This window comes from Cryptomeria japonica, chromosome 4 (assembly GCF_030272615.1).
Source record: "Cryptomeria japonica chromosome 4, Sugi_1.0, whole genome shotgun sequence".
Lineage (NCBI taxonomy): Eukaryota > Viridiplantae > Streptophyta > Pinopsida > Cupressales > Cupressaceae > Cryptomeria > Cryptomeria japonica.
Window position 1 is genome coordinate 669,744,713 of NC_081408.1, and position 23,596 is coordinate 669,768,308.

At 31.4% G+C, this 23,596-nt stretch overlaps 5 non-coding genes across 5 annotated transcripts; all 5 read left to right on the forward strand.

Moving 5' to 3' along the window:
• The first annotated feature begins 4,729 nt into the window (after positions 1-4,729).
• TRNAC-GCA (transfer RNA cysteine (anticodon GCA)) lies at positions 4,730-4,801 on the forward strand. The gene has a single exon. It is a non-coding gene; the product is annotated as a tRNA-Cys (tRNA).
• Positions 4,802-11,855: 7,054 nt separating this feature from the next.
• Positions 11,856-11,927, forward strand: TRNAC-GCA (transfer RNA cysteine (anticodon GCA)). The gene has a single exon. It is a non-coding gene; the product is annotated as a tRNA-Cys (tRNA).
• A 2,836-nt stretch (positions 11,928-14,763) lies between these two features.
• On the forward strand, positions 14,764-14,835 carry TRNAC-GCA (transfer RNA cysteine (anticodon GCA)). The gene has a single exon. It is a non-coding gene; the product is annotated as a tRNA-Cys (tRNA).
• A 1,371-nt stretch (positions 14,836-16,206) lies between these two features.
• TRNAC-GCA (transfer RNA cysteine (anticodon GCA)) lies at positions 16,207-16,278 on the forward strand. Its single transcript has one exon. It is a non-coding gene; the product is annotated as a tRNA-Cys (tRNA).
• A 2,810-nt stretch (positions 16,279-19,088) lies between these two features.
• TRNAC-GCA (transfer RNA cysteine (anticodon GCA)) lies at positions 19,089-19,160 on the forward strand. The gene has a single exon. It is a non-coding gene; the product is annotated as a tRNA-Cys (tRNA).
• The last annotated feature ends 4,436 nt before the right edge of the window (positions 19,161-23,596 follow it).

The following is a 23,596-nucleotide window of genomic DNA, read 5'->3' on the forward strand; positions in this document are numbered from 1 at the left end:
TTTGAAATTGGTCCATATGAGGATGAAGTACATTGTGTTGTGGTGTAGATGGATGCATGCCAATTATTGTTGGGTAGGCCAAGACAATATGACTGGAATGTAATCCATCAAGGTAGAGAAAATCCTTATGAGATTCAACATGAAGGAAAGAAAAATATCTTAAAATAACAAAAAGAGGAAGCAACATTTGAAGTGGTAGATTTGTCTCTTCTAACAAAAGCTACATTTGAGCTTAAACAAAAAGGTTATAATCAACCTAGAAAGGAATTGAAGGAAAAAGTTAAAGCGAAAGAGATCAATTATTTGAAGAGTGAAGTTGAACCAAAAATTGAGGTAGAGCTATAGTGAAATTCAACCACCACAATGATTGGTGAACCTTATAAAATTTCAATTCATTATAATATGGTTGAAGAGAATTGTGAATTGTGGGGATATGAGCATGATAATAAAAAAAATTCCATGAGTGTAATAAAAATTTTGGTAAAAAGTGACTATTTAACTCAATATGACAACAATGATGGGAAGTGTTATTTGAATGAAGGAAGATATAAATCAAATCTATTAGTGATTCTTCTATGCATCCTACTTTAGGGAATTTGTATAGTTTTGTTGATTTGACTGAATGGTAGAATCAACATTGGACTCATCTCCACAAGAAGATTAGAGTTGGGAATTTTGGTAATAATCCAAATTTGCATCAAATAGTCCCAAGAAAAACCCTTGATGATAGGCCTTCCAAAAGCTTCTCACTCTCATATGGATGGCAATTTAGTCCATTTCCTTTGAACTAGGAGGTTTAGAATTTTTCAAAAGACAAAAAGATAATGTAACTACCAAAACTTTTCAAGGCAGAGAAGATGTAATAGTTAACTAATGGTTGAGCTCCCACTATCCATCATTTACTTGCTTTTCTTAGTTGTTGGTACACTCCTCTTTTTGGGGTGGCAACTGTCAATCTGGATAGTTGCTATTTTTTCGTTTTCTTTCTCCTTTTGAGGTAAATTTTTGGTCTTTTTTTTTTGAAGCAAATACAATGGTAGGTTGTAAGAACTAGTTTTTCTTGGAATGTGTAGAAGGTGTAGACTTTGGAAGTTATAGGATTTTTTAAGTTTAAAATATAAAAGATTTCTCAAGTTTTGTTATCTAGGTGTTCTTTCATGGTTTTCTCTTATGTGTTTAGATGATAATGATTATGGAATCTATTTTATATTTTTGTTGGAGTAGTCAGTTTAGTTATTTGTTCTCCCTTTGGCAACTAAGGTGTGCTATGGGGATTTTATTCAAGAACTGAGTTGTGTTACTTTTGGAGACTAACATGCATAAGACATAGGTCTAATCTACATCATTTGACTTCATAATCATGATAGCATTTCCTTTGTCAACCTTTACAATTCAAATATAAGATAAATGTATTGTAATAATTATACTTATGAATTAATATAGATGTCTTGAATACATTTGTTACGTAGAAGGCATTACTTCTTTGGGGTGAACAACCTAATTTTGACAATTTCAATAGTGGAAACTATATAAATTGGGTGCAATACAATTGAAACAATCAATTTCGTTCATTCAGCTCTCGTTGTATGTTAACTTGCCCTCTGTTTTGTTTCACGTGCACTTCTCTCTCATCGTAAGTTGACTTCTTCGTAAATAGTAAACGGTTGCTTTGTTCTTCATGCGCTTCACTCTACACGCAAAGCCCAAAAGTATTTCATTGAATATAAAAAGTCACAGGCCATTCGTTTTATGACTTTTATTCATATCCATGCTTGGGAAAAAGTTATATTAATAAATAATAAATAGATAAACACACCATAGCCTGCTGAAAATGACAATGCGAACTCTATTATAATTTACGCATCCTACGATTTCTAAAAAAATTGTGCAATGTGTCTTATTTTTAGAGTTTTATTTCAAAATTTTCTTAAATAAATAAAGACACAATAGGCTATTGAAAATGACAATGTGAACTCTATTATTATAATTTACGCATACTATAGTTTCTACTGTTGACTGGAGCTATGAACTAGTGGGGACACAATAGGGGGCCCCATCCCCATTACATATCTTTGAATTATTATTATTATTATGTTTGATTAGATTGACCCAAGACCTTCCCCATCCTATGGAAGGCCAAGAGTCACAACTTAGAATTTCACTTCAAATGTCCCCATTGGGAATTGAACTTGGGTCTCCACAGTGAGAACCCAGTGTTTTAACTAGTTAAGCTCAACCCCTTGGACTTATGTAACATATCTTTTATTTATAGGTTTATTTAGGAATTATCTAAATATTTGAAGTGTTTTTTTTATACATAATATTGAATATATAATATATTGTCTATAATTAATAATTAATTATATTTTATTATATAGGTTTATTTTTAAATAATATTATAATTTATTTTATTTATTATATTGTGAGTGCAATAGTATTCATGGATATAACTTAACATTATATTTTATTATTTATCATTTAATTATATATATATATAGTCCAGGTAATCCCTGCGAATCAGCCCAGCAACACAGGTTTCTCATTATGGGGCGAGCTGAGGCGAGACTAATTCCTGTAGATGTACCAAGCCACCTGTAAGCTAGGTCCATCAGTTAATTCCAGGACTGAGAGTCGAACCCGCGACCAATGGGGAGCAAGCCAACTCTGCTACCTATCCAAACTATTTAAATATTTATTTTATACATAATATAATAATTATATTTATTATTCTCTATTATATAATATATATTATTTAATTTAATCTAATATATATTAATTTTATTTTTTATCAATAAACTACAACTTCATGGAGCTCAACCTTGGTATTAATTCAAAATCATTGTTTACATTCATATCTTATCCAAAAAACCCCGCAGAGCCTAGGCCTATCCAAAGGCCTTCACTAGACAGTGTGGCACACACGTGCTATGAGCCTCCAACATCTCCGCAGAAGGGAAGGTTGAACCAAGAGCACCCTTTTCACTGCCCATGTCCGCAGTCGAGCTCACATCCTCAACATCGCTCTTCAGACACCATATACTTTTGTAGCCACCCAGGTCTACCTTCCTTTGTTAAATCCACTCTTTTTTAGAAAAAAATGCATTTCTTGCCACAATCACTTGTCTTTGCGCCTCCTTTTCTTCATCCATCGAGACCAGAATCAGGAATTTCTTCACTTCTTTCCCCCTTCTTCATTTCCTTCCCTAAAAATGTGCAACACTCTAAACTCCTCAAACCTATTAGCAATTTCCTTAATTGGCCTCAACCATCTCTCCATTTTCTAATTTGGAATCGTGCTTTGCCTGATTGCATTGATTGTAATGAGGGAGTCTCTTTCAAGATGAATTATGCTAGCCCCAAATTCTAATTCACACTTAAGTCCCAATAGAGTAGCTCAGAATTCGACTTCATTATTGGTCATCATTCACAAATGTTCAGACTTCTCATTCAAAATTTTACCCTCATGATCTCTGGCTCAGTCCATTTGACATTATCTCTCAGATTGTTGGGAAGATTAACCTTCCCAGCTCCATCAACATGGGGAATCTAATATATATTAAATCATGATATTATGTTAGATTAATCTATATTTAAAGTTAGAAAAAATAATTAGAGAGGGATTAATCATATAATAATTAATATAATAGTATGGATTTAATCTATATAATAGATATATAATTAAATAAAAATGTATAGTTATTAAATATTTCTCTCTCTCTCTCTTTCTATATATATAATTCACTCTAACTCATTAACTATATCCTTCTCTCTCTCTCTCATTCTCACTCACACTCACACACACACACACACGATCTCCTTCCTTTTATCTTCATTTCTCCCTATTAGTAATAGAGCTTGGTTATTTGATTCTAAGGTTTTTTCTAAATCATGTTTAGATGCTTGTAAGTTGATGCCTAGTTGATTTGGAGTCTACTTGTGGAGCAAAGATATTCTCATCTCTCCTCTTCCTATCACCTTTTTTTAATCTATCTACTTCAACTCTCTCTCTCTCTCTCTCTCTCTCTCTCTCTCTCTCTCTCTCTCTCTCTCTCTCTCTCTCTCTATATATATATATATATATATATCTATCTATCTTCCCCCTCTATACCTCTCACTATTACTTGTCTATGTCACCTTCTTTCTCTCTCACTCTTTTCTTCTCTATCGCTATAGCCTTGTCTCTCTCCCCACTCTCTATATCACATTATCTCTACTTCTTATCTTATTCACTCCATATTTCCTACTCTACATCTCCTTGTCTCTATCTCTATCTCTATCTCTCTCTATCTCTTTCTATCCTTATCTCTCTACCTCTATCTCCTTTTATCTATATCTCTCTTCTAACATTTCCCTATCTCTCTATATCTACCTCTATGTCACTCCCCCCTCTCTCTCTCTCTCTCTCTCTCTCTCTCTCTCTGTTTGTTAAATATACAACCACTTAACCTCATGTACTAGGCAAATGTTTTTACTTAACAAACCCCCAAAAAATCTTGACTCACCTTCCACACCTCTTCGACATACCCATTCCACACCAAAATTCAATTGCTAATCTAAAAAAATAAAAAAAATATTAATCTGATTTTTTTTTCATAAAACTTATACTAATTTATTTTGATATATTTGTGAATTTTTTTAAATATAGAAAGGAGCTTTTGAAATTATTGTGGTGCAAACTAAGAAAAGTGGTTATTTCGGATCCATTTATCGTTGAATGGAACACCAACATGGGCCTATAGCTCAGTGGTAGAGCATCTGACTGCAGATCAGGCGGTCCCTGGTTCGAATCCGGGTGGGCCCTAACTTTCAAGTGGTAAACTTAATAAGTTAATTTCGAATGAGATTGTTTTAATTTTTATTTATTAGACTCGGAAATTAACAAAAAAGAGTTGGTAATAAACCCAAGTGTAGCAGTTTTACTTGAATTCATTCGCTTAATGAAATCCTCTTCAAATGATGATGTTTTTAGGGATACAGAATTGATGTTTACAAGTTTAATAAAATTATGATTTTCTTCTTTAATTCAAGAATTTTGTATGCCTTTTTATCTTAAGTGAATGGGAGTATATTGCACAGAAACTGTGGCCTTGCCTTAATTGCTCAAATTTATATATATCGATTGCTCAATGCGTCTTTACTGCCTGCTCGCCTCAGATACACAAGCTGGGTTTTATGCGTGTAGATAATAACTGTTTATAAATAATGAAAAATAAAAATAAAAATGATATATATCAATAATAATTATGTATGTGCGATAGTGTTGTGTGTGATTTAAAAATACAAGAAATTAAAACTACCACAAGTGCAATGGTTAGGGCGATGTTAAAGTGCAATGGTTAGGGCGATGTTAAAGTGCAATGGTTACGTCGATAGATAGCAATATACTCAAGTAATATATTGAAGGGCTGGAGAAGAAAGTGCACGAAATATAAATTACTTTTTTTTTTTTCAGATTGATTTTTGTAACCAGATGTACCTTAATTTAAACTGCATGTGGTAAAATGTTTTTGTAATACAAAACTATTTTATGACACATGAAAATTATTAACTTAAGAGATTCGTTATATCAATACATTTGTTGTTGGTCGTTAGGGTATCTTATATACAATTGGCACAATTTGAAAAAAGATACAAATTTTGTGTGTTCAATTTTATGAACATGTAAGTCTTGATCTCCAAAATCTTGTTTCCTTTTCGATGACGAGGTCCTATGATATATGTCATTTATCTTCAAGACCTATACAACAAAAGCAATCAAATGGTGAGATGTGTAGATTAGGGGTCAAATTTAAGAAGAAAGGTTGTACCTTTAGTAAATAGCTAAAGCGCATAATTATGTAAGAGGAAAATTAGACAAAATTTAAACAGTAAGTTGAGTGATCAGAACCGATGTATGTCTCTTTCGTTGAAACATATTTTGCAAATAGCAATATCATTTGACGAGTGTAGAGACATGTCGAGATAGCGTTCCCTACATGTATTGCATGTTTCTAAGCTTGCTAATGAGTCAATTCTTTATCGAAATATTTTTAGTATCGTTGTGTAGTTATTATTGTTGTTTGATGTTGTTGCAAGTTCTATCTCTTTACATTTTTTGGTGTTTCCATGTGTTGCATAGTGTGTATATATAGATATAGATATAGATATAGACACACACACACACATAAACAGTTCAATGAAGATATGGGTCTTTTGTATAACTTGTTCTAATTAATAAAAGTAGATTGTACCCTCCAATATATAGTACAAATTATATTTTACTATCGGCGTAACCCTTGAACCTTTTTTTGGTGCAAGCGCTAGTATATAGATCGTTGTCAGTATATCCAAGGATGTATCTCAATTTCAGCATTGGAAGTAAAAAGATTAGACAATGTTGTATCTATTGTCTAAAAGAATGTTTAATAAAACTATCCACCTTAGGTTAAGTTAAATATATATTTTGAGTGAAATTGTTGAATATACTTTTTTAAGAAGAAGATAAACACGTTATTTGGAAAAATTATGTGAAAAAAGTATTTCATGTAATAATTAAATACAAGTCATGAATTTTGTCGAGGCATATGTGTATTGATTTCGAATTCTATTTCTCCAATATAATTAATTAAAAGGAAAGAAGAAGAATTATGATCTCAATATACTAGCAATGCAAGACCTAATGAGATGCAAAGAGAGAATTCTCTTTGTATAGAGCTAAACAATGTTGTCTCTTACAAGTGGAAATTGAATTGGCTATAAACTTAAATTTGTGAAGATGAAATATGAACCTAACAACATTCTTGAGATAAAGAAGGTATAACTATTGAAGAATCATCGGTTTCCAGTATACATGTGAATTGAAGCTCGATTATTTGAAGGCCTTTGAATGTAAGTTCATTCCATAGTGCTTTTAAAAATTTGTTTGATCATTACATGACTCGGTCTTACCTTATTGTCATTGCATATTGATTCCTGCATTTTCTTATTTCTCATGCACATTCTTTGCCTCCCAACTTTCATACCTTTTGAATTTCCTTCATCATTCTAGTTGCATGTATTATATTATACTTTACATAATTCTAAGAACTGTATCAGTGGCTTTGTATTGTTGATATACATTTTCTTAATTTATGTTAGTTCTGAAATACCTAAAGATTCCTAGACCTATTCTAAGCATTCTTATTTCATTATTTGCCTCCCTCATTAGGAAACGTGTCTATTACTTATCTTATATTAATAATAAACTTAAAAAACATTCTTTAAGATGAAGGGAATTTATTAAAAAGAACCCTAGATTTGTATGAAGCATTGGAGAATCTTTAGTTTCTAATTTATATATGAGTTGAAGCTTGATTTCTTAAACCTTCTCGATACAAGTTCATTTTATATAGTTATTTTTAATTGTTTCATCATTACATTATCATTTTTGTAACACTTATGTCTTATTTCATCATTTTATGTAGAAATTTGTTTGAATATGCATGTTGAAATATAAAAAAGTACTATATACCAAGGAATTATTTCTGAAGATAAATGAATAATATTAAAACAACAAAATATAGACAAGAAGTATTACATCAATTTCATTCTAAAAGGAAATACAGTGATTCTTTTAACTCATTTCTTATTCTTATAATTTAACATTCAACACTATACACAAAAATAAGAAAAAGAGATGGTGACGAACTATAGCAAGAAAAAATTAAGATAGACAACACAAAATAAATGTATATCCTTAAATGAAATACAAATATCTACTGCAAAAAATAATCACATGCAACATCAACAATGTCATCTCTGTATGAAGGGAAGCAATCTCTCCACATTGTCTAACTCTCCCTCATTTTATAATCATGCCTCATATATATAGCCCCAAAAGCCTCAATAAGTAAAAGACTCTTAGACAAACTAATAACTCTAAAATAGCATGTAGGCAATAGTTATTTCTCTAATTCCTTCTCACTAAGTGAAAGACTCCTAGATTTACTCATAAATCTAAATAGCATGTAGGTAATAACTATTTTCATTTGTGCAACACTCTTTACATTATTTTGTCATTTGATTAGACAATTCTCTAAGCTCACATGTTAATCTTTAAAAGTAATACTATATTTTAGGGAATTTTTTAATTTTATTTTTTAAGACAATTGAACAATATAAAATCAATAAAAGATAAAAAGTGTTTTACATCAATCTTGTGCCAAGGGAAAATATAATGATCCTTTTGACTCATTCCATGTTCTTATAATTTAATACTCTACACTACATATGAAAACAAGAACAATAGATAGTCAAAATAATTGTAGCAAGAAAAAAATAAGATTCATGACACAAAATATGTGTATATCCTTTAGTGAATTGACAAAAAATATTAAAATATTTACTTAAAAAATAATCACCCACAACATTTGTAATCTTCTCTTTGTATGAGAAGGAAGCTCTCCAAACTATTTAACCCCCTTATTTTATAATCATTCCTCCTATTTACAATCCCGAAGGTCCACTAAGTAAAAGATTCCTAAACTTACTCACGACTCTAAAAATAGCATGTATGTAATATCTATTTCTCTAATCCCATGAAAGATTGAGCATTCCTTTTCATTTTAGTATTCCTATACTACAATATCCTGGGCCACCTCTTGCATGAGGAAGCATTCCTCTTCATTTTAATATTCAATCCTTTTCCTCTCCCATTGTAATCCTTAATATTTTCCCCTTCTTAAGGGTGACACAACTCAACTTCTTCATTGTAGTCATCTCTTCATCATCATCCCAATATCCTTTTCATTTTCATCTCAATCACATACCCCCCCTCTCAAACTCTTTATAAATCACATTTAGAGGTTTTGTATCTCCTAATGTTTATGCTAACTCATGAAGGGGATTAATCTTTCCTTGTTCTAGAGAATTCTATTCCTTAGATAATCCTAAACTATGTAGCTTTCCTCATTTAAAACAACACTCGTTGACAAGTTGATTTTTTATGATAAATAATTCTCTTTTTCCTTCTCACAAACACTCAAAATTACTTTAATATAGTTTTAGTTTTCTTTTCTTTCTTATTATTTTATGCCTCATAGTATGTATTAATATCCACCATTGTTCCTCCAACTCAAATTCTAGATTGGGTCCAACAATTGGAGAAGTAATTTGAGATGGAGGACAGATGAAGATGATCCAAAAAGAGTAAAAAATCCTACTATTAAGTTGAAATTGCATACAAACCCTATGGTGGGAAAATGTGTAGAGTTCAAGAAGAAGACAAAGAAAAGAAAAAAATTGGCTTTGGCCTAAGATGTTGAAACATCTGAAAGCCCAATATTTGTCCTCAGATCACCAACAAAAATTGTTTAAATAATTTTATAATTTAAAATAAATGGATCAATTAGTGCATATTTTACTGAACATTTTATAAGGCTTCAAATTTGAACGAATATCCAAGAAAGTGAAGGAATAGTGACAACCCAGTATGTGAATGGGCTCAAATTTCAACTTCAAGATGAGCTTGCACTGGTGAAAGTTCCTAGTGTAGATAAGGCATATGAATATGCCTTGAAGGCTAAGGATAAACTAAATCAAACAAATAAAATAATGAGTTAAAAAGGTTAAAGCTATCAAAGCAAAGGGAAATATGTTCCTTAGAACTTACCATGAGTGAATAGCTGGGAGAAGGAAAGAATGTGAAGGTTGACTTTAGAGGAAGGGGAAGCTTTAGAGGTAGAGGATTTGGACAACCGCCACCGGGAGCAAAAGCCCTTGAATTGTTTTATTTGAGATAAAGCACACGAGGCTATAGATTGCCCTCAAAACCTCAAAAGGGTGATGGTAGTAACCCATGAAGAAGAAAACCTTGGTCAAAAGAGCTGACGCTAAATTAGGAGAGGACCTAATGCTAAGAAGAACCTTAATATTTGAGGACAAGAAAACTCCTAAAATTGATTAGAAAAGCAAAAGTCTCTTTTGAATGAAATGCAAATGTAAGGACAAAGTATGTAAGGTGATCATAAATGGTGGATCTACTAATAATTTGGTGAGTATAGAAATGGTTGACAAATTACAACTTGCTTGTGTTATGAAAGCTAACCCCTACAATATTCTTAGTTAAAGAAGAGTCATAGTGTGCTTATGGATAAGTCTTGTCTTGTTGCTTTCAAAATTGGTCCATATGAGGATGAAGTACTTTGTGATGTGATGATGATGGAGCATGTAATTTTTTGTTAGGTTGGCCATGACAATATGCCCAAAATGTAATCCAATGAGGTAGATAAAATACTAATGAGGTTCAACATGAAGGAAAGAAAAATATCTTAAAATCATAGAAAGAGGAACCTGAGCATTTGAAGTGGTAGCTTTGTCTCTTCTAACAGATGCTAGATTTGAGCTTGGATAAAAAGTTGAAAATTAGCCTAGAAGTGAATTGAAGGAAAAAGTTGGAGTGAAAGAAACAAATTATTTGAAGAGTGAGGTTCAACCAAAATTTGAGGCTTAAGCTGCAATGAAATTCAACCACCACAATGATCGGTGAACCTTAAAAGGTAGATATTGAAATTTTAATTGATTGTAATATGGTTGAAGGGAACTGTGAATTGTGGGGATACGAACACGATCATAAAAAATATTCCTTGAGTGTGATAAAAATTTTGGTAAAAAGTGATTGTTTAACTCAATATGATAGCAGGGATGGGAAGTGTGATTGGAAAAAAGGAAGGGATTCCAAGTCTATTAGCGATTCTTCTATGCATCCTACTTTAGGGAATTTGCATAGTTTGATTGATCAGACTGAATGGTGGAATCAACATTGGACTCCTCTCCACAAGAAAACTAGCGTTGGAAATTTTGGTAATGATTCAAATTTGTGTTGAAGAATCCCAAGAGAAACCCCTAATGACAAGCCTATTGAAAGGTTGGTTTTCACTCTCATATGGACGACAACTTAGTCCATTTCTTTTGAACTAGGAAGTTTAGAATTTCTCAAAACATAGGGGAGATAATGTAACTACCAAATATTTCCAAGGCATTTAGAAGATGTCATGGTTTAGTAATGGATGGGCTCCCATTATCCATCAATTACTTGCTTTTCTTAACTGTTGGTGTGCTCCTTTTTGGGGTCACAACTATCAATTTGGACATTTGCTAATTTTGGTTTTCTTTCTCCTTTTTGAGGGAAATTTTAGGTTTTTTTTGTTTTTGAGCAGATACATAGGTTGTGAGGAGTACTTTTTTTTTGGAATGTGCAGAAGTTGTAGACTTTGGAAGTTACCAAATTTTTGGATTTTAAAATATAAAATATTTCTCAAGTTTTGTTATCTGTGTTCTTTCATGGTTTTCTCTTACATGTTCAGATGATGATGATTATGAAATCTATTTTATATTTTAGTTTGAGTAGCTAGTTTAGCTATTTGTTCTCTCTTTGGCAGTAAGTGTGATATGGGGATTTCAATCAAGAACTAAGTTGTGTTACTTTTGGAGACTGGCATGCAAAGGACAAATGTCTAATCTACATCATATGACTTCATAATCATGGTAGCATTTCCATTGTCAACCTTTACAATTCAAATATAATATTTGTATTGTACTAATTATACTTATAAATTAATATAAATGTCTTGAATACATTTATCTAAAAATATCAATCGAAAAAAAAATTAAATAAGAATTATATTAATATATTTAATTCATTTACTTTTGTTTGAAATTTTTGTTATATATATTTAATAATTTTTTAATTCAATTACTTATTTATTTATTTTAAATAATTTTTTTAATTTTTAATTTTTTAATAAATATATATAGAAAGGAGCTTTTGGAATTGTTGTGGTGCAAACTAAGAAAATTTATCATTCAGTAAGATATTATGGTTTAATTTACACCAATTTGGGCCTATAGCTCAGTGGTAGAACATCTGACTGCAGATCAGGTGGTCCCTGGTTCGAACCCAGGTGAACCCTATGCTTTAAATTGGCAAGTTTGGTGAGCTAATTTGGAGTGATGAGATTTTTTTTTATTTATTAGATGGGAAAATGAACAAAAAATATGTTGCCAAATGAGCAGAAAAGAGGAAAGAGTTGGTAATAAATCCAACTGTAGCAGTTTTTCTTGTATTCATTGGGTTATGAAATCTCATCAAATGATTTTCTTTTAAAGGATACAAAATCGATGTTACAAGTTAACCAAAAAAAAGCTTTTAATTGTACTATTTATTAGAATTTAGGATAAAATATTTCTATATATAGATCTTTATCAGTATATATTTCAACAAAAGGATGTATCTCAATTTCAGCACTGGAAGAAGAAAAATTGGACAATGTATCTATTGTCAGAAAAAATGTTTAATAAAAATACACACCTTAGTTTAAGTGATGGAAGAGGATAACTTCAACAAATCCAAAATCAGGTGAATCAACTTTAGAATAGTTGCAATATGAATTTATGTACCGTTTCGTCATGTTTCTCTTTTGTAATGTCTGTTGGCCTGTTGTAATTGTTCATAATTTGCGAGTGTTTTGTCATGTCTCTTCAAACAAGGCCAATTGTTGGTCTGTTGTATTTGTTCGTGATTTGTAGGTTATGTTTGCTACTTGTGTGATATAGTTTAATGTTTTGCTCTTTCAGCTAAAACGCTAGTAGCTGCTATTATTTGTAATTCTGTTTTGATTCAATAAAAAAAAATATATAATTAATAAAAAAAGAAAAAAGAAGAAGAATTATGACCTCAATTTACTAGCACGGAAAACCTTTAAATAAAATGAATTCTCTTTGTATAGAGCTAAATAAGACTCTCTTACAACTAGAAGTTGAATTGATCATAAACTTAAATCTAAATAAAACTATTTCTCACAAGTCCTTAAACTTAAATCTGTAATGATGAAAAAGGAACATAACAACATTCTTGAGGTAAAGGCATCTGAATTCCCTAATTTCAATCCTTTGAAAACTCAACAAAACTTTGCAGCAAGCAGATAGAGGAATGCGCTGATTGACCAATTAACATTCGCTATGATAAACATCTGCCCACTTCATCTATTGTTTCATCATTATTTCATCTTCTATATTTTTAGCTCACCAAGATGACTGTCTTTGTTAACTCCATGATCACCCTTGAGACACTGTCACATATGACTGCACTCCACAGTCTTGCTCTCCTATTCTTGACTATGAACTATGTATTGCCAAGGTTTTGCTTGTGACTGTCTCCTATTTTATCAATTTGTGGGAACAAGTCTAAAGCTATTGGATGGTTGGCACAATTTGGAATTATAGGTTGAGAACTTTTGGAAAATGTCCCATATCATTAGCAATGTACACAACAGCAATAGAATCAACCAAACCTGAAATACATGTTGTGACAATGAAAACCATGGACAATGTCACAGTGCAATTTATTGTCCAATAATAACTTACAACCTTTGGAACATGCCTCTGAAGCAGCACAACTGAACCATTTCAAACTCTTTGCACATGGTGGGAAATGGGTGCACACTCATTGGATCAACTTCAGTATTTGATTTTCCCATTTTATCTGCTTTTGAATGTGACTCCTTTCACTAGAGGATGAGACACATAAACTGCTAGCCCTTCTTACCAACCTCATAATCTATTTTCTTGACAATACTAACTGAATCACGGTGTACATTTTGTCTACTGCATGTGAAATTGGTGCTGCGATTCTAGATGATATTGCCTATCATACAATAAGGATTGTCACATATGACTTAATGTTGTTCAATTATATGCTTTTGTCAAATTGCTCTTGGCTTTCAATTTTGGCTTGCTGACAAGCCATTCTCTGTCCTATATCACTGTTTTTCATATTTGTTGTTCATCCATCTATAGCAGTCCCAATAACTTCCATGACTAATTTTATGGATCTATAGCAGTCCCAATAACTTACATGATTAATATTATGGATTGTCCTCTCACCCAATTGGACTATGAGACAAATTTGGCACCTTGACATTCACTATTGTGGCTATTTTCTTTTATCCTTACAAGATATTAGAATGAACAACCATAATGATATTAGGTTGACATCATATATTGTGTTTGGAGGTTGGTAATGGTTGTCTTTCATACATACATTGCCCTTTATCATTAGGCTTCACAAAGGTAGTCATAATGTTGTGTCTTCATTTCCTTTTGGGACATAACCTACTGCACCATTCCCTACAAGCAATATCCCATGGTCTAGATATCTTTTGCTACAAATATAGGGGCAAGATACCCCACAAACAAGAAGTTCTGCAAGTAGTCTTGATACCCATTTATATGAACCATTTTTGACCAAAATTGGCTGCAACTTGATCTTCTATCGTCTAGACAGTGAGCCATGAGAGAAATAGTGCATTTGAGGATTTTATTCAGAAACTGAGTTGTGTCACTTTTGGAGACTAGCATGTAGAGGACATAGGTCTAATCTGCATCATATGACTTCATAATCACCTTAACATTTTCATTATCAATCTTTACAATTCAAATTTAAGATTTGTATTGTACTAATTATACTTATAAATTAATATAAATTTCTTCAATACATTTATTTTAAAATATCAAAAATATCAATCTGATTATTTTTTCATAAAACTTATTCTAATTTATTTATATCATTTATTTTTATTTGAAAAAATATTTTTATATATTTAATAAATTTTTTATTCGAAAAACTATTTAATTTATTTAAAATTACTTTCTAATTTTTTTAAATTCTTAGATATAAATAGAGATTGTGGGGCAAACTAAAAAAGTAATCTTTCTGGAGATCAATATCTTTGAAAATTATGCTAACATGGGCCTATAGCTCAGTGGTAGAGCATCTGACTGCAGATCAGGCGGTCCCTGGTTCGAACCCGGGTGGGCCCTAATCAATTTCAAACATCCGTTCGCTTGGCAAGGTTAATGTGATAATTTGGAGTCAGATTATTTTTATTTACGACTGGGAAATGAACAGAAAAAGAGATGGTAATAAATCCCAACTGTAGCAGTTTTTCTTGTATTCATTAGGTTAATGAAGTCCCTTGAAGTGATCATTTTTTAGGGATACAGATTCGATGTTACAAGTTAATAAAATAATGCTAATAATTGCACCATTTACTAGAATTTAGAATAACAGGTTTTTATATATAGTTTTCTACCAGCATATATTTCAACAGAAGGATGTATCTCAATTTCAGCACTAGAATTGAACCTTTTTAAGACCTCTGAATGTAAGCACTAGAATTGAAGCTTGATTATTTTAAGATCTCTAAATGTAAGCTTATATCATAGTGCTCTTAAATTTATTGACTATTGCAGGACTCATTCTTACCTTATTTCTCATATTTTGTGATCTATCATAGGATGTTAGAGAGCTCAAGGATTAGAATGTTTCTTCTTGTTATTTCTAGATTCGATTGTGTTTGTATTTTTGCATCAACGTTTCAGATCACACTTAGAATCCTCATATTCAGAAAGAATAGCAAGAAGCATAATAGATTGTGGAAAATGGATATAGTCAATCATACATTGTGTTTGGAGGTTGGTAATGGTTGTCTTCAATACATACACTGCCCTTTATCATTAGGCTTCACCAAGATAGTCATAACTTTGTGTCTTCATTCCCTTTTGGGACATAACCTGCTGCACCATCTCCTACAAGCAATATCCCATGATCTAGATTTCTTTTTGCTACAAATATAGGGGCAAGATACCCACGGAGAAGAAATTTTGCATGTAAGTACTAATGCCACCCATTTATATGAACCACTCTTGACCAAAATCGGCTGCAACTTGATCTTCTATTGTTTAAGCAGTGAGGCCTGAGAGAAATAGTGCATTTGAGGATTTTATTAATTGAGTTGTGTTACTTTTGGAGATTAGTGTGTAGAGGACATAGATCTAATCTGCATCATTTGACTTCATAATCACTATAATTTTTTCATTATCAACCTTTACAATTCAAATAGAAGATTTGTATATACTTATAAATTAATATAGATTTTTTGAATACATTTATCTAGAAAATATATTCTGAAATTTTTTTCATAAAAAATTATATTCATTTATTTGCATTATTTATTTTTATTTGAAAAAACATTTTTATGTGTTCACCAAATTTTCTATTCCAAAAACTATTTTATTTATTTAAAATTACTTTCTAATTTAAAAAAAAAATTCTAAATACATATTTATTGTGGTCCAAACTAAATAAGTGATCATTAGTCAGATAATTATCGTTAAAAACAAAACCAAAATGGGCCTATAGCTCAGTGGTAGAGCATCTGACTGCAGATCAGGCGGTCTCTGGTTCGAACCCGGGTGGGCCCTAAGTTACCTCAAAATTAAACGGTGAATTGAAAAGTTTGGTTAGCTAATTTGGAGCGATAAGATTTTTCTTTTATTTATTAGATGGGAAATTGAACAAAAATTATTCTGCCAAATGAACAAAAAAGAGAAAAGAGTTAGTAATAAATCCAACTGTAGCAGTTTTTCTTGTATTCATTCAGTTATGAAATCTGTTCAAATGATTTTTTTTGAATCGATGTTACAAGTTAATAAAAATGTGCTTTTAATTGTACTATTTACTAGAATTTAAGATAAAAGATTTCTATATGTAGATCTTTATCAGTAACTCAATTTCTGCAAGAAGAAAGATTGGATGATGTATCTATTGTCTGAAATAATGTTTAATAAAAATACACACCTTAGTTTGAGTGATGGAAGAGGATAACTTCAACAAATTCAAAATCAGGCGAATCAACTTTAGAATAGTTGTAATATGAATTTAGGTAGTGATCATGTTTCTCGTTTTTAATGTCTGTTGGTCAGTTGTAATTGTTCATAATTTGTGAGTGTTTTGTCATGTCTCTTCAAACAAGGCCAATTGCTGGTTTGTTGTATTTGTTCTTAATCTGTAGGTTCTGTGTGCTACTTGTGTGATATAGTTTAATGTTTTGCTCTTTCAGCTAAAACACTAATAGCTTCTATTCTTTGTAATTCTGCTTTGATTCAATATAAAAATATATATAATTAAGAAAAATAAAAAAAGAAGAAAAATTATGACTTCAATATACTAGCACGGAAAACCTGTAAATGAAATGAATTCTCTTTGTATAGAGCTAAATAAGACTCTCTTACAACTAGAAGTTGAATTGATCATAAACTTAAATCTAAATAAAACTATTTCTCACAACTAAAATTTAAATTAGCCATAAACCTAAATCTGTAATGATGAAAAAGGAACATAACAACATTCTTGAGGTAAAGGCATCTGACTTCCCTAATTTCAATCCTTTGAAAACTCAACAAAACTTTCCAGCAGGCAGAAAGAGGAATGAGCTGATTGACCAATTAACATTCGCTACGATAAACATCTGCCCACTTCATCTATTGTTTCATCTCATTTCATCTTCTATATTTTTAGCTCACCAAGATGACTGTCTTTGTTAATTCCATGATCACCCTTGAGACGCTGTCACATATGACTCCACTCCACAGTCTTTCTCTCCTCTTCTTGACTGTGAACCATGTATTGTCAACGTTTTGCTTGTGACTGTCTCCTATTTTATCAATTTGTGGGAACAAGTCTAAAGCTATTGGATGATTGGCACAATTTGGAATTATAGGTTGAGAACTTTTGGAAAATGCCCCATATCATTAGGAATGTACACAACAGCAATAGAATCAACCAAACCTGAAATACATGTTGTGACAATGAAAACCATGGAGAATGTCACAGTGCAATTTATTGTCCAATAATAACTTACAACCTTTGGAACATGCCTCTGAAGCAACACAACTGAACCATTTCAAACTCTTTGCACATGGTGGGAAATGGGTGCACTCATTGGATCAACTTCAGTATTTGATTTTTCCATTTTATCTGCTTTTGAATGAGACTCCTTTCACTAGAGAATGAGACACATAAACTGCTAGCCCTTGTTACCAACCTCAAAAATCTATTTTCTTGACAATACTAACTGTATCAAGGTGTACATTTTGTCTATTGCATGTGAAATTGGTGCTGCGATTCTAGATGATATTGCCTATCATACAATAAGGATTGTCACATATGACTTAATGTTGTTCAATCATATGCTTTTGTCAAATTGCTCTTGGCTTGCTGACAAGCCATTCTCTGTCCTATATCACTGTTTTTCATATTTGTTGTTCATCCATCTATAGCAGTCCCAATAACTTCCATGATTAATTTTATGGATCTATAGCAGTCCCAATAACTTCCATGATTAATATTATGGATTGTCCTCTCACTCAATTGGACTATGAGACAAATTTGGCACCTTGACATTCACTATTGTGGCTATTTTCTTTGATCCTTACAAGATCTTAGAATGAACAACCATAATGATATTAGGTTGACATCATATATTGTGTTTGGAGGTTGGTAATGGTTGTCTTTCATACATACACTGCCCTCTATCATTAGGCTTCACAAAGGTAGTCATAACGTTGTGTCTTCATTTCCTTTTGGGACATAACCTACTGCACCATTCCCTACAAGCAATATCCCATGATCTAGATATCCTTTGCTACAAATATAGGGGCAAGATACCCCACAAACAAGAAGTTTTACATCTAAGTAGTCTTGATACCCATTCATATGAACCATTCTTGACCAAAATTGGCTGCAACTTGATCTTCTATTGTCTAGACAGTGAGGCATGAGAGAAATAGTGCATTTGAGGATTTTATTCAGAAACTAAGTTGTGTCACTTTTGGAGATTACATTTAGAGGACAGGTCTAATCTGCATCATATGACTTCATAATCACCTTAACATTTTCATTATCAATCTTTACAATTCAAATTTAAGATTTGTATTGTACTAATTATACTTATAAATTAATATAAATTTCTTCAATACATTTATTTGAAAATATCAAGAATATCAATCTGCATTTTTTTTCATAAAACTTATTCTAATTTATTTACATCATTTATTTTTATTTGAAAATATATTTTTTATATATTTAATAAAAAATTTATTCGAAAAACTATTTTATTTATTTTAAATTACTTTCTAATTTTTTTTTCAATTCTTAGATATATAGAGATTGTGGGGCAAACTAAACAACTAATTATTCTTTATATAAATATCTTTGAAAATTAGGTCAACATGGGCCTATAGCTCAGTGGTAGAGCATCTGACTGCAGATCAGGCGGTCCCTGGTTCGAATCCGGGTGGGCCCTAAACTATTTTAAACACCCGTTCAACTTAGCAAGGTTAAGGCGAAAATTTGGAGTGAGCTTTTTATGTTTATTTACGACTTGGAAATGAACAGAAAAAGAGATGGTAATAAACCCCAACTGTAGCAGTTTTTCTTGTATTCATTCGGTTAATGAAGTCCCCTGAAGTGATCATTTTTTAGGAATACAGATTCGATGTAAGCTCATACCATAGTGCTCTTAAATTTATTGACAATTGCATGACTCATCCTACCTTATTTTGTCATTGCATATTGATTCTTACATTTTCTTATTTCTCATAGACATTCTTTGTCTCCCAATTTTCGTTAGTTGCTCTTATTATATTATATTCTACATAATTTTAAGAATTGTATTAATGGCTTTGTATTGTTGATATATATTATCTTTATTTATGTTAGTTTTGGAGTATCTTAGAATCTTTCCTATGTCTATTCTAAGCATTCTTATTTCATTATTTGCCTCCCTAATTGGACAACTTGTTTGTTTATTAGTTAGTTTGGATTAAAATTTGTTTTGCGTATAATTACCTTAGAATTTAGAGGCACACGAGCTACTCTAAAGACCTTCTATTCCCACTAAGATAGCTATCTTAACAAGCCCATCAATTGCATTGGAGATAGAAGGATTTGACATTGTCGTTATACCTTTAATTTATGCAAAAATGGCCAATATGAACTTACTACCTACACTTTTTCCTTAACAAAATTGAACATTCTTTCTAGTGAAGAAGACAAGGATTTATCAAGAGAATATATTTTAATGGGAAAAATCAATTAATGCAAGTGTAAATTGAGTAAAGAAGCATTATGGTCTTATTGTAGTAACACTTAAATGTCTACAAAAATATAGGGAGAAAATACTTTTCATAATAGAGAGCTAAACAAGAATCCCTCTTACAACCATGAATTGAATTGCTCACAAACTTGAACTTGTGAGATGAAATAAACTTAGAAACACTCTATGAGGTGAAGAGAATTTATTAAAAAGAACCCTATCTTTATGAAGCATTGGAGAATCAATACTTTCTAATGTATATATGCCTTTGAAGCTTGATTACTTAAACCATCTTGATACAAGGTTATTTCATAGTTATTTTCAATTTCTTCATCATTACATTATCGCTTTTGTAACACTTGTGTCTTATTTCGTCTTTTGATGAAGAAAATTCTTTGAATATGATATACCAAGGGTAGTTCGAAGAACCTTGTCAAGGGGAGACAAAGGTTCAAGAACCTTCATAAAGTTTTGATGCCTTCATTTCATTTTTTTTTAACTTATTTTTTATTCCTTTATCAAAATTTTCACTAAGAATGAGATATATAGGAGGCTCTTGAGGTTCCTAGAACTGTTGAAACCTCTGATATATTGCAGAACAAGTTGAAAGCTCTAACTTGGCATAAATTCTTTAATTTTAAACCAATTTTCTTTAAACTTGACAAGGAGATACCCATTTGGGCATTCTATTATGTGGGAAATTTGGTAGCCCTCAAATTGAGGCTTTTTTTTTTTTGGCGGGGGGGGAGGGGGGTTTAACATTTGCTACCTAGGCCTATCGAAGGAAAGAACACAATGACGAAAGGCCCATCCTAAACATGATAAACCCATGTGGATTTCCTTATATTGGTTTTTACAAAATGATGGGAAGAGTCAAAACACAATCGATGGAGAAGAACAAGGAAAAAAGTGACACTCAAAAGTGAGGTGCCAATACCTTGCACTATTTGCTACTTGCAAGACAAGTTCTCTTCCACCCTTCGTGCACATTGATAGGCATCCTCAATGGAAAGAATCAATGACAAATAGATATTATCTTTGGATTGCAATACATAAACCATTCACATATTGAGATACATTCTCCACAAACAACTTCAACATGACTTGCATGGGTGTCAAGGCAACAACAATCCTTGGTATCATCTTTCATAAATAGTTCCCTCTACAACAAGTTTTGGAATTTCATGAAGAACTCTAAATAATAGTTGGCAAGTAGAAAACCACTTTTCAACTTTACAACTATCATATACCATTTAGAGATCTTCAACCTAACCTTCTCTTGGTGTATAATCTAAAATAGATCCTTTTTGGAAAAATAATTTAGAACAAAACTTGAAACAAGGAAACCAAAAACAAGAATTACATTTGGACATGTTTAAACTCTCAATACAATGCTATGATTATAATTTGATGAAACTACAATTAATATGCTATATCGCACAATATAAAAGTACCCATAAGTATGAATGCATAGTTAAAAACTAAAATTTTGATAAGAATGAAAACACTTTTAGTAAATATTAGAGTCACTCAAGGCAAGCTCCCAAGATCACTTGCAAAACCAACATAACTTTCTAATATACAAGAGGGAAAAAAAGAGCATAAATTTGCAATTATGTCCATGCAAAATATATTAGATCAATTGATGTGCATATGAGATCTATGCAATACAATGAAATGTACATATGAGACCTTGTTTATATAGACAGGGTTGATCTAGATATGATTAACTAGGATGATGAAAAGTGTCTTAATCCTATTTCATGTGACAACTAGGGGATGGGGTTAATATCACATGTCTACAAGAGACTTCTAAAAATATTCCTAGCTCTCTAAGTAAACTTAATATGTGAACATGTGTGAAAAAGTTCTAACTAGGAATTACTTAAATAATATACCTTGTTCGCACTACAATGGGAAAAAATGCATAGGAAATACCCCATTTTATACCAACAATAGAAAATAAAGCATGCAAAAGAAAAACAAAAAAATATTATTGGGTAATGTAAGATTGTTTGACGCTAAAGATACTCCTATATCACTTAGTCAAACCCCTAGATGGATCCATTTAAAGACAATGAATCAAGGTCAAGGACAACCAATAAGCATTTAGTAAACTCTTGGGATAATGATGTAATCTTATTGTAATACCAGTTTTGCAAGCTTTTTTATATTCTTTGATGCTCTTTTTGTTTTCCTTATTAGTTCCTATATATGATTTATTTGAATTAGGGTCATTTCTTAAGACACATTTAACATGTGCAATTTCAATCTTTCATGATATAGTCAACCCATAGTGGCTAGTTCACACAGAAGGAATGAGACCTAATTTAAAAAATTGAACTTAAAAGTTAGGGTTTAGATCTACAAGTGCAAAAATTATTTGGATCAATGAACCGCACTTGCCAACTTGATCAAAGGAAGAAATGATAGATGCAGAGATTATAATTAATTCCTAGAGATAAGTGATGATGAGATTGAGATTAAATAAATTTGTTATTTCCAACTTCCATACAAAATGCACTATCTTATATACTAATTAAGACTTCCAAGATCGCCTAACTACGATAAACCTAAAACATAAAAAATAAATATACAATTTTCACCATTATAATAAGTATATATACAATTTGTTAAGTTTCAATCTCTTATAACTACCATAACTTAGAAATCGTCTCTTATTACTCAAGATTTCTATTATCAACCTTTACAATTCAATGTCATAATATTTTTATACTACAAGTTACTTATAATTAATATATTGTAGTATAATGATTAAAAAGTGGTTTTGGTAATTTGGCATCGGTATTTTGAATCCAAAAAAAAAATGTAATAATCGTAGTGCAAACTAAAAGTAAAATAATCATTTCAAAGGCAATTTTTCATCAATATAGTTTCATAGTTTCGTGACTAAATTGCCCATGTTTTCCATGAATGCTTCATGACATGAATATGATAAGGAGGTTATTTAGAAAATGCATTTGTGAATGGACTGAAGAAGTATTTTTTCAAAATGGTAGTGATTTGAAAGGAAAATGACATCCTAGAAGGACCTCTAAGAATTAGTATGACCCTTCATTATCCTATGTTTCTTTTAATTATATTTTTATTATCATGATACAAGAACATACTACTATGCCTTTAAAGTGGAAACAAATAATTAATGTCTCATTGCATTAATCCTTTGAGGAAATAAAAATTCAACTCACAGATCTATGTAAGTTTTAGTACCATAACGACATGTAAATTAATAATTTAAGAACATGAAAGAAAGAAGAATTAGACAAAAGAGAAGAAACACCAATATATACATGGGGAAAACCTTTTCACGTAAAAACCCCACACTCCAAAGCATCAAACCAATGTATTAGTTTGCAACAAATACGTTAAAATACACTTAAAGGCTCATAGTCTTAATATGGAGACCACATCTTACTTTTCTTTGGAGAAACATAGACAATATAGTAGCCATGTAGTAATCGCCTTGTCCTTCAATAATGAAATACAAATCAATCATATAATGCTTTATAAGCTAGAGGTGCTAAAGAAAACGACTCCATCTTCAACGAAGCAAAAAGAGTTGAATAAAGCACACCATCAATGGCTCTAGCTTCATCCTACATCTTCTAACAAACCAATCCTTT